The 12,244-nt window shown below is 41.9% G+C and overlaps 1 long non-coding RNA gene across 2 annotated transcripts in view; it reads right to left on the bottom strand.

Moving 5' to 3' along the window:
- Positions 1 to 1,421: 1,421 nt before the first annotated feature.
- The window catches only part of LOC148137454 (uncharacterized), a 75,052-nt gene continuing 64,229 nt past the window's right edge, over positions 1,422 to 12,244 (bottom strand). For both annotated transcript variants that reach the window (XR_015754277.1, XR_015754278.1), the window contains exon 3: positions 1,422 to 1,519. This is a non-coding gene — a long non-coding RNA (uncharacterized LOC148137454). The remainder of the gene's footprint in view (positions 1,520 to 12,244) is intronic.

Here is a 12,244-nt window from a genome sequence, read left to right as displayed (position 1 = left end):
GTGTAAAATTATACAGCTACTTCTACTGTTGGCACTTTGTAATTAATGGGCCGTGAGTCGAGAGTGTGATGCTGACAGCAGGTCAGACAGCATTCGAGGAGCAGGAGAATCAATGTTTCGGGCTCTTCATCAGGAATGAGGCTTGTGGACTGGGGGGCTGAGAGATAAGTGGGTGGGGAGTGGGGCTAGGAGAAGATGGCTGGGAATGCAATAGGTAGATGAAGGTGAGGGAGAAAGTGAGAGATCAGAGAGGACAGTGGAGCAGTTAGATGGGAAAGATGATGGAGAGGTCAGGAGGGCGGTGCCGAGTTGGAGTCTTGGGACTGGGATAATGTAGGGGGGCGGGGGTGGAAAATGAAGAAACTGTTGAAATCCACACTGATCCCACGTGGTTGCAAGTGCCAAGGCATGAGGTGTTCTTCCTCCAGGCGTTGGGTGGTAAGGGTTTGGCGATGGAGGAGGCCCAGGACCTGCATGTCCTTGATGGAGTGGGAGGGGGAGTTGAAGTGTCAGTCACAGTGCGGTGGTGTTGGTTGGTGTGGGCGTTCCAGCGATGTTCTCTGAAACAATCCACAAGGAGGCGTCCTGTCTCCCTGATGTAGATGACATTGATTGGAGGTACAGGTATATTTATGTCAGACGTGGAACCCCCACCCTTCCCAACGCAACAAGGACAGAACCCCCGGTCCCTACCTTCCACCCCACAAATCTCTGCATACATTGCACCATCCTCCGCCACTTATGCCACCTATAAACAGACCCCACCATCAGAGATATATTTCCCTCCCCACCTCTATCAGCATTCTGGAGAGACCATTGCCTCCGTGACTCCCTCGCCAGGTCCATGCCCCCCACCAGCCCACACCCCGCTCCCGGCTCCTTTCCCTTCCACTGCAGGAAGTGCAAAACCTGTGCCCACACCACTCCCCTCACCTCCGTCAAGGCCCCAAAGGATCCTTTCACATCCGACTGAAATTTACCTGTACCTCAACCCATGTCATCTACTGCATCCGTTGCACTCGATATGGTCTCCTCTACATTGGGGAGACAGGATGTCTCCTTGCGGATCGTTTCAGAGAACATCTCTGGGACACCTGCGCCAACTAACCCCACTGCACTTCAACTTCCCCTCCCACTTCGTCAAGGACATTCAGGTCCTGGGCCTCCTCTATCACCAAACCCTTACCACCCGATGCCTGGAGTCAGAACACCTCATATTCCATCTTGGGACCCTGCAACCACGTGGGATCAATGTGGATTTCAACAGTTTCTTCTCTACAGATTCGCCCTGTGGCCCTAGGCCACATTCTGTCCATAGGACCATTAGTAATAAACAGTCCAAATCAGAGTCTATGAGTTCAAATCAGAATGCAAGAGTAGTCTTCCTTCAGTGACATTGCATCCATGACCCTCTTCTCATCATTTGATAAGCTGGTCATTTCTTTTTGTTGTTCCACTGGTAGTCCATTGGCTTGGTGGTGTGTCGTAGGGCCATCCCCTTGGTCCGTGGCTCTCCCAACTTCTTCATTATTGTGGAGGCAAAACATTTCATGAGACAAAAGAGATAACACAGACTCAATATGGTGATAAAAATTACTAATTCCTGGACAATGGAAGTCCCCAGGGATCCCAGCTATCCTGTTGCCCAACTTTATAAGTTCGAAGCTGGGGCTTGTTTGAGTGTGTTAATTTCTTTTTGAATACGGTCAACCAAATTGGTAATTTCTTCCAATGAGTGCATGTTCCCCCTTTCTCGGCTAGTATCCAGAATATGGTGTTGAAAAAGCACAGCAGGTCAGGCAGCTGTGATGAAGGGCTTTTGCCCGAAATGTCGATTCTCCTACTCCTTGGATGCTACCTGACCTGCTGTGCTTTTCCAGCACCACACTCTTGACGTTAATCTCCAGCATCTGCAGTCCCTACTTTCGCCTAGGCTAGTATCCAGTCTAGGGCAATTCGGTTCTGCAGTACAACGGTTCACATGGTGACCATTTCTGCATTTACCTTGCCCAAGGCCCATGAGGTGTCATTGGCCACTTGTTCTTTGCTAGATTAACTGAAGACTTATAGAATCAAAGAGCTAGTGAAGGATGGATTGAAGTAAGAAGCAATCCATAAAGGTAGATAAAGGGCTTACAGGATCTAAGTACAAACACCATTGTTGACACAATTACAAGAACACCCAAATGTAGCAATGACATGTGGAAGTTGTGGGGTTCTGTTTGCACCAAGCAAGTGCCTGGCTTTCAATCAATCTTGCAAGGCATGTGGTAGAAAAGACTTTTGCCAGAGGCAATGCGTTTGAGCAAAGGCTGATACAGCTGTACAGAATGATATACCGATCCAACCTGACCACACAGATACCACATGTGGTATCCTGACTTAAGTGCTTACATGGAGTGATCAACAAACAGAATTTGATGATGTACATGTCAAGACAAGGAATGGTGAACACATGTTTTACGCTTGCAATCTTATGGAAAATATCAGTGTCACCATTGAAGTGTTTGCAGACACTCATCTTATATGTTTTCAGAAAACTAATGACTACTCATTATTGGCTAAAATTGATGTGTACTGGGGGCGTGTGCTGGCGCTGGCACCTTGGTCCGTGGCTGTCCCGCAATCATCTTTTTCATTATTGTGGAGGCAGCACATTTCATGAGACAAAAGATGAGATAACATAGACAAAATATGGTGCCGGTGTTGGACCGGGCTGGGCAAAGTCAGAAGTCACATGACACCAGGTTATAGTCCAGCAAGTTTATTTGAAATCACAAGCTTTTGGAGTGCTGCTCCTTCGTCAGGTGAAGTTGAAGGAGCTGTGCTCTAAAAGCTTGTTATTTCAAATAAACCTGTTGGACTATAACCTGGTGTGTGTGACTTCTGACTTTGGCTAAGATTGACACAGGGACATCTACTACCACTGTGATTTCCAAAAACATACCTTGTTACCTCAGACATGGGAAGCCATAGTGAAACCTAGAAATGTAAATCTTTCAGCATACAACGGATCACCAATTCCATGATTCAATGTATAGGATCAGTAGTGCTGGAATGCAAATACGATCAATCTGCTAGGATATTTTCTACATCACACAGATTGCTGGACCAGCAATTGTAGGGAGACCAACATGCCGAGTCCTCTTACTCCATGGATTCAGACACTCAACAGAAACTGCAGTGGACTGTTCAAGAAATACTTGAATAACCTAGTGTGAAAGAATAATGGAACACCACTTTTCTCTCAATTCTTCTCAGTTGCAGAGCTAAATTCTAGGCTGTGGAGAGAAAAATGAAAGTTCAAGAGGTAAGACTGAACAAATAGCTGAGGAAAATTCACATTTGAGCATACTGTGTCTGAGATAACAAAGTCTTTAGGGAATATCTCTGCTCAGCTAACAAAGGTGAATGAAGAGCTGAAAGAGAATCAAAGGAAGCAGGATGTATTACAAGCTCTGTATCATCAATTCAACTAAAAGGTTGCTAGTTTATAGGAATGCCTGTAGCAGATTGGGTTCACAGGGAACATTGATTTCAAAGTAATGCTGAAGAAAATGACAGACAAACGAAACAGATGGAGACATGCAGTGCAAAGAGCTGAGAGTGTCAAGTAAAACCATGTGTTCAGAAATAAATGATGCTCTAGTGAAAGAAGCAGGACATCAATTGAATTGAATCGAATGATTTGTTGTCACTTGTATTTAATAAGTAAATACAGTGACAAATGTAATACGTCGCCATTCTCTGGTGCCATTTTGACTTTCAGAAGATATTAAGATACAAGTCTGAAATTAAAATATAAGATTTAAATCTAAGCAAGAACAGAGTTCATCTTTCTCCCTTTTTGTGCTCCACTTGACATCGATAGTGGGGGAGGGCATCTGCACACTGAGCTCTGGGCCCACCAATGCCCCCGCATCACAGTCCATTCCAGGGTTACCAACTTGCGCCTATCGTATCACTGCAGCTGAAGCCCAACATCTCCGATTCCAAAAACTGAATCCCAACAATCACTGATGCAGCAAGTAGAAGAGGGCTGCACTTCAAAGAAAACTGAACAAGAAAAGGAGGATTGAAAAAGCTGGAAAGTTAATCGAGCAGGTTATAAAGGAAAAGGAGAGTTGATGGCCTAATTGTATTGTTGCTGAACTGGTAATCCAGAGACCCAGATAATGTTCTGGGGACCCAGGTTCAAATCCCACCATGGCAGATGGTGGAATTTGAATTCAATTAAAAAAAAACTGGAATTGAGAGTCTAATGATGACTATGAAACCATTGTCAATTGTCAGAAAAGCCCGTCTGGTTCACTAATGCTCTTTAGGGAAGGAAACTGCCATCCTTACCTGGTCTGGACAATATGTAATTCCAGACCCACAACAATGTAATTGATTCTTAAATCCCCTCTGGGCAATAAATGCTGCCTAGTCAGTGATGCACTCATCCCACAAATGAATAAAGGAGAAACAAAGAAATATATTTGTCCAGAAAAGACTAAATCTTTGATAGCATTAGAAGACTCAATGGTGTGTACGTGAGCTGGAAGCTCTTCAGGAACAAAATTTTGCATGTCAAGAAAACTGGAACCATTTGAATCTGGAACAAAGCTTAACTGTGGCGTGTCAGGAAAAGCAGATTCCAAATATCTTGAATTATTGTTTCTGGAAATTTCACAACTTCTGGTAGGCTTGGCACATCCTTACCTTTGAATAAGGCCCAGGTCCTTTGGCACCAGAAGAATGAAAAATTATCATCAGCACTTCTGCAATTTCCATTCTCAATTCCAATATTGTCCTTGGATGCATCTCATCTGTTCCTGGTGTTTTATCAACTATAAATACTGTCAGTCTATCCAATACCTCATCCTTATAAATCTTAAACTGTTACAGCAACTGAACATCCTTCACTTTTACTCTGGCCTGCATGACATCTTCTTTCGTTTTGAAGGTACATGCAAGGTATTTAATGCTTCAACCCTAACTATGCCCTTTGCCTCCTTAAGTAAATCCACGTTTTAGTCCATAATCAGACCCAAACCTTCATTTACTATACTTTTACTATTTATAAGTCTATGGAAGACTTTGGATTTCCTTCTATGTTGGCTGTCAGTCTTTTCTCATAATTTCTCTTTGCTTCTCTATTCTGCTTTTTCACTTTCCCTTTGAATCTTGTGTATTCAGTCTGGTTGTATTTGTATTTTCTATCTGACACTCTCATAAGCACACTATTCTTTTTATTGTAACTTCTACCTCTTTTGTCTTCTAGGGAACTCTGGATTTGTGTGCCTTACCTTTCTCTTTTAAAAGAAAATAGCTTGACTGTGCCTGAACCATATTTTCTTTGAATTATTCAGCTACTGTTTATCCTGCCAATTTTTGATTCCAGTTTATTTGATCTAGGTCTTACTCTATTGAAGTTGGCTTTTCTCAATTAATTTTCTTACTCTGGATTATTCACTATCCTTTTCCATAATCGCCCCAACCTTATAATACAACGTTTACTAAATCCTAAATGCTCCCTCACTATCACTTGTTCTCTGGCATCTAGTAAAAGTATAGCGCTTCTCATTCCCAAGAACCAGGTCCATAGTGTCCTTTTTATTTGTTGGACTGCCAACATGTTGCTGTGCAAAATTCCCCAAAAATACACTCTAGGAACTCTTATTCCCTGCCCATTACACTACTATTATCCCAATCTATATGTGGATAATTAAATTCCCTCATTATAACTAACTGGATAATATTTGTACCATTCTGTAATTTCTTTGCAAATTTGTTTCTCTACATCAATCCTCTCATTGCACAATTTTTGCTTCTTAGCTCTGGCCAAGTCAGTACTGTTTTTGTCCTCCTCAGAACATCCCTTTCTCCAGAGCTACATTGTTTTCCTTAATCTCCAAATAAGGTGCATTTAAGGTATGGAGATGGACACATGGGGCCCATATTCAACTATTGGGGTTGCTGCAATTGAATAGGTGAATTTCAAAACATTTTCTAAACTCACCAAGGGCAGCAGAGAGCAGCACCACCTTCAAGGTCCCCTCCAAACCATCCTGACTTGGAACTATATCACTGTTCTTTCATTGTCATTGGGCAAAAATCCTGGAACTCCTTTCTTGACAGCCCTAAAAGTCTGCCTACAGCACTTGAAGAAGGCAGCTCATCACTATCTTCTCAAAGGCAATTACAGCTGGTCTAAATCCCAGTTTAGCCAGCCTCATGAAACTCACATCCTATGAATGAATAATATAAAATTGTTTTAATGTTTTGTGCGTATATACCCTCAGACTTACTGCTCATTCAATTCTTCCATTTGGAATATGATTGCTAGAGTTATTTATTTATCTCACACATGAAGTCACTGGATTTCATCTGTTCAAACAATTAAATAATAACATGCTATACGCTCTGCCCAACAGGATTTAAAAAAAAATCCTTCTTGGGATGTGGGCATCACTGCCTGGTCCAGTACTTTTTGCCAGTCTCTACTTCCCCTGAGAAGGTGGTGGTGAACTGCCTTCTTGAACCGCTGTAGTTTATGTGGTGTGGGTGGTTCCACAATCTCATTAGGGAGGGAATTAAATGTTTCAACCCAGCGATTCTTAAGGAATGGCAATATAGTTTCAATCCAAGATGACAAATGGCTTGGAGGGGAATTTCCAGGTCATAGTGTTCCCATGTATCTGCTGCCTACGTCCTTTTAGATGGAAGTGGACATGGGTTGGGAAGGTGCTGTCTAAGCAAAAAAAGCAAAACACTGTAAATGCTAGAAAGCTCACACAAACTGCTGGAGAAACTAGGAGGTCTGGTAGCATCTATGGAGAGAGAAAAACAAGAGTTCACATTTTGAGTATGGTATCATTCTTCTTTAGAACCTTTTCTTTAAGAAGTGCTGTATGAGGTGTTATTGAGAAGACACTTGGAATGCATTGTGTTGTTTGTGTTTCTGTAACTGAAAAGGGAAGGATCTCCATCAGATACAGTTTAACACCACTCATTAACCACGGATTGCTGTGTCATTCAATGTCTCGGGCCCGTTACAAAGGAACAGGACGAGGTCATTCACCCTCTCGAGTCTGTTACAGAGGGACAGGAGGAGCTCATTCAACCTTTCCAGTCTGTTACACGGTAAGTATTAGTTTTATGGAAAAGGATAGACCTGATGTAAATGTTACAATTCTAAATTAGAGAAAGGCCAATTGTGAAAGTTTGGTAAACATATTGAAATGCTGGTTGGGAGGCTATTCACAGGTAAAGGGATGGGTGGAAAGTAGAACGGCTTCAAAAATTGGATTAAGAGAGTCTGGAGACAATGTGTTCCTATTAGTGAGAAGGGAAAGGCTGGTAGGTGCAACAATTGTTGGATGACTTGCGACATTGATGTGCTGGTCAAGAAAAAGAAGGTATGTCAGGTAAGCACAACTGGGATCGAGTGAATCCTTAGAGGAGTATAAGTATAATCAAGAGGAAAATCAGGGCGGAAAAAATGAGACATGAGCTGGCTTTGGAAATAGGGTTAACAAGAAACCTAAGAAATTCTACAAATATATTAATGGCAAAAGATTAACTAGGGAGAGATTAGGGTGCCCTAAAGATCAACAAGGCTGTCTATATGTGGAAACACAGGAGGTGGGTGCAATACTAAATGAGTATTTCCCTTCAGTGTTAACTGCAGAGAAGGCTATAAGAGTGAGAGAACTTGGAGAAATATATAGTGATATCGCTATGTCTAAGTGTCATACCAGACTCAAAACACTAACTCTGATTCTCTCTCCACAGATGCTGCCAGAGCTGCTGAGTTTCTTCAGCATTCTCTACATTTGTATGCTGGTTAAGGAGCCTTGGTGAATTTCTTCAATGCATCTTACAGGTGGCACACACTGCTGCCACTGAACATCAGTGGTGGAGAGAGTGAATGTTTGTTGATGTGGTGCTAATCAAATGGGCTGTTTAGTCTTGGATGGTGTCAAGCTTGAGTAATGTTGGAACTGCATCATTCCATCACACTTGTCCCTTATAGTTGGTGAACAGGCTTTGGGGAGTCAGGATGTGAGTTACTTGCTACAGAATACTTGCCTCTGATCTGTTGTTGTACCCATAGCATTTATTTGGCTTATCAGTTAAATTTCTGGTCAATGATAACCCAAAGGACATCAATTGTGGCGAATACAGTGATGCATTGAATATCAAGGGGCATTGGTTAGATTCTCTCTTGTAGGAGATAGTCATTGCTTGGCTTTTGTATGGTGCAAGTGTTACATGTCATTTTTCAACCGAAGCCTGGACATATCCATGTCTTGCTGCTTTTGGACATGGGCTGTTTCAGTATTGTAGAAGTCACAAATGATGCTGAACATTGTGCAGTTACCAGCAAACATCCCCACTTCTGATCCTGGAGGGAAGATCATTGACAAAGTAGCTGAAGATGGTTGGTTCTAGGACACTACATTGAAGAACTCTTGCAGAGACATCCTGGAGCTGAGATGACTGACGTCTAACAACCATCTTCCTTTGTGCTAGGCATGACTCAAACCAGTTCCGATTCGTATTTACTCCAGTTTTGGTAGAGCTCTTTAATACTGTACTTAGTCAAATGCAGCCTTAATGTCAAGCACAATTGCTCTAACCTTAATTCTTTTGTCCATGTTTTAACCAAAATTGTAATGAAGTGATAGCGAGGTTTGAGAAGATTTGTAGCTTAGGTTGAGCTTCTGGATGTAGTTTGCTCGCTGAGCTGGAAGTTTCATTTTCAGGTGTTTTGTCACCATACTAGGTAACATCTTCAGTGAGTCTCTAGACCTCACTGATAGTCTGGAGGCTCACTGAAGATATTACCTTGTATGGTGATGAAACATCTGAAAATGAACCTTCCAGCTCAGCGAGCAAACCTACATCCTATAATGAAGTGAGGAACTGAGTGACCCTGACAGAACCCAAACTGAGTATCACTGAGCAGATTATCACTGAACAAGTGCAGCATGAGAACACAGTTGGTGACACTTTCAATTTACTGATGATTGAAAATAGACTGACGGGATTATAATTTGACTGGATTGGATTTATCCTACTTTTTGCATACAGGCTTTTCACATTCTTGGGTAATTGCCAGTGTTGTGGTTGTATTGGAACAACTTAACTAATGGCATAGCAAAATCTAGAGCACAAGTTTTCAATTCAGTTGCCAGAATGTTGTCAGAGCCCAGGGCAATAACAGTATCCAGTGCTCTTAGCTATTTATTGATATCATATGGAGCAAATTGAATTGGCTGAAGACTGGCATCTGTGAAGCTGGGAACCTTTGGAGGAGGTCAAGACAGATCATCTACTCTGTTCTTCTGGCTGATGATTGTTATGAAAATTTCAAGTCTTGTCTTTTGCACCAATGTGCTATGCTTCCCTATCATTGAAGATGGTATATTTCTTTATCCTTCTCCTCTAATGTGTTATTTAATTGTCCTCCACCATTCACAACTGGATGTGGTAGGACTGCAGAGCATAGATCTGATCTGTTGGTTATGGCTTCACTTAGCCTATCACTTGTTGCTTATGTTATTTGACATGCAAAAAGTCTTGTACAGTCATAGAGTCAGATGTATACAGCACAGAAACTGACCCTCTGGTCTGACCAGTCTACAGCAACCATATTCCCAAACTAAACTAGTCCCACCTTCCTGCTCCTGGCCCATATCTCTTCAAACCTTTCCTATTAATGTATTTATTCAAATGTAATTTAAAAGGTGTAATTGTACGCACATTCACCTGTAAATTCCACACATGAACCACCCTGTGTAAAAAATTTGCCCCTTATGTCTTTTTAAAATCTTTGTCCTCTCACCTTCAAAATGTGCCCCAAGTCCTGAAATCCAACATCCTAGGGAAAAGATGACTCTCATTGACTCAACCTAAACTCCTCATTATTTTATAAACTTTCATAAGGTCATCTCTGAACCCCCTACATTCCAGAGAAAAACGTCTGAGCCTTTCCAGCCTTTCTTTATAACTCAAACCTTCTATACCTGACAACATCCTGCTAAGTCTCTTCTGAACCCTTTCCACTGTATACCAGACGAGGCTTCATCAATGTAGTCTATGTCTGGTGTTGTCCTGCACTCTTCATTGAACCAGAATTGATGGTCATGATAGAGTGAGGAATATCCAGGCCATGAAGTTGCATATCATGTTTGAAAATAATTCTGCTGCTGCTGATAGCCCACAGTGACAGTGATGATCTGTTAGATCTGTCAGAGTCTACCCCATTTGGAACAGTGCCACAATACATGATGGAGTGTGTGTATATGCGTGTGTGTGTGACTGTGGTGAGAGAATATTCCATTTGTTGTTCTAGTGCTAAATCCATGTAGCTATCAGTAATATGTATTACTTTGTAGCCCTTTTCTCTGTCTTCTCAGTAACTTTTTGTAGGTTTTCATAGACTTCTAAAGGATTAACTCCATTGTCCCATTTAGGTCTCATCTATAAAGTGTGAATCTGCTGTGCTGTCCTTCTGACTAACAACGTTGAAATCAGCGCCACTTTTATCTCCACAGCAGGAAGTCATTCATCTACAGACCTTTGTAGATTTGATCATTGGCCTCCTTTCGTGGCACTTTCTGTTGCCTTCTGAACTGAATTTACAAAGGTTAATATTTAGCTATTTTTGCTCACCTTTTTACTGGTCTTTAGAGCTATTTCCTCAATGTGTGATCGTGTGTTTTCTATTACTTTTATTTAGATAATTCCCGACACGCAGGATCTGACTTCATAGAGAATACATGTTTTCAAACAAATGTTGTGAGGGCAATAAATATTGACAAAGTAAGTGGTACTTGGTAATAGGGCACAAGCCCCATCCCTGGCCAGGGAAAGTGTTTCAGGTGTCGAGGAATGTTATGGACGCCGGTCATCATCGTGCACAGCAGGGGGGAATGTCATGTCGTTGAGTGTGGCTAAATCTTCATTCCTGTCTGCTTTCAATTTAATATTGAACAAAGATTTTGAAGTTTTTGCTTATCTCTTAAAGGACATCATGTACAGTGTAACCTGTAAATTAAGGATGTCTAAGAGAATGCTCAGGTGTCCTTATGGTTAAGGTAGTCATTGCATTGTTAAAAATTATCCCAATAATCCTGAAGAAACAGCTGAGCTTATATCAGCACTTAATCAGCTGCAATGCTCTTAAGAGAATGTATTCTAAAGCAGATATGGTAACAACCAGCATCTATACAGCACCTGAAATGCAGCTAAATATTCCAAAATAATCCACAAGAAGCATGATCAAAGAAAATTTGACATTGAGGCAAATGAGAAGATATTAGAGATTCTACTTGGTCAAAGGGGCAGCTTTTAAGGAACTTCTAAAAGGAGGAAAGAGAGGTAGAGATATTCAGAGAGAGGATTCCAGAACTTGTGACCTTAGCAGCTGAATGCATGGCCGCCAATGATGCAATGATTAAAATTGAGGATGTGCAAGAGGCCAGGATTTGAGGAGAATAGAAATCTCATAGGATTGTGGGACTGGAAGAAATAGGGAGGGGTGAGGCCATGGAGGGATTTTGAAACATGAATAATAACATTAAACTCAAGGTATTGGATTAACTGAGAGCTAACATTGACCAGTGAGGACAGTGCTGTTGACCAAACGGGAGTGAAATAGTACATGGGTTACAGAAGTTTGAATTACCTCAGGTTTGTGAAGAGTAGATGATGGAAGGCCTTCATCAGGAGTCAAATCAAGGAGTAAAAAGAGGTGAAGGTTTCAGTAGCAGGTGAGTAGAGACAGGGCAACGTCTGACATAGTTACAGGGGGAATGTGAGTTCTTAGCTACATTGTGGGGCCAGATTTCCTCTTTAATGTGGGAGTCAGGAGTTTTCCTGCCACTGTCCCTCCCTAGGAGATGGGGACACAGCCTAAGGTGGCAGTGAGGGGTGGGCAGATGCTGAAGCCAGTGGGTTAGAAGTGGTGGTTGCTCTGGTTACTGAGCTGGAGGCCCAGTTAGATTAATAGCTGTCAAACACACATGTTCCAGTTGACAACAAGGGCCAGCATCAGGAACTGGATCCTAGCTGATTTTTCTCAGCCTTATCCCAAAGAAGTCAATTGGGATATTCAAAAATCACTTAACTCTGTGTCAAATATAGGACTCTCAGATGTATTTGGTTGATTAGCACTCCAGATGACACACACAACACAGGTACTAATTTCTGAGCTCTGGGCAATGGGTATAAAAGGGCCCAATAACCAGAC

Source organism: Chiloscyllium plagiosum, unplaced genomic scaffold (assembly GCF_037043375.1).
Source record: "Chiloscyllium plagiosum isolate Xiang-an unplaced genomic scaffold, Cpla_swu_hap1 HiC_scaffold_43, whole genome shotgun sequence".
Taxonomy (NCBI): domain Eukaryota; kingdom Metazoa; phylum Chordata; class Chondrichthyes; order Orectolobiformes; family Hemiscylliidae; genus Chiloscyllium; species Chiloscyllium plagiosum.
The sequence above is the reverse complement of the archived record's forward strand: the minus strand, read 5'-3'. Positions and strand labels throughout refer to the sequence as shown.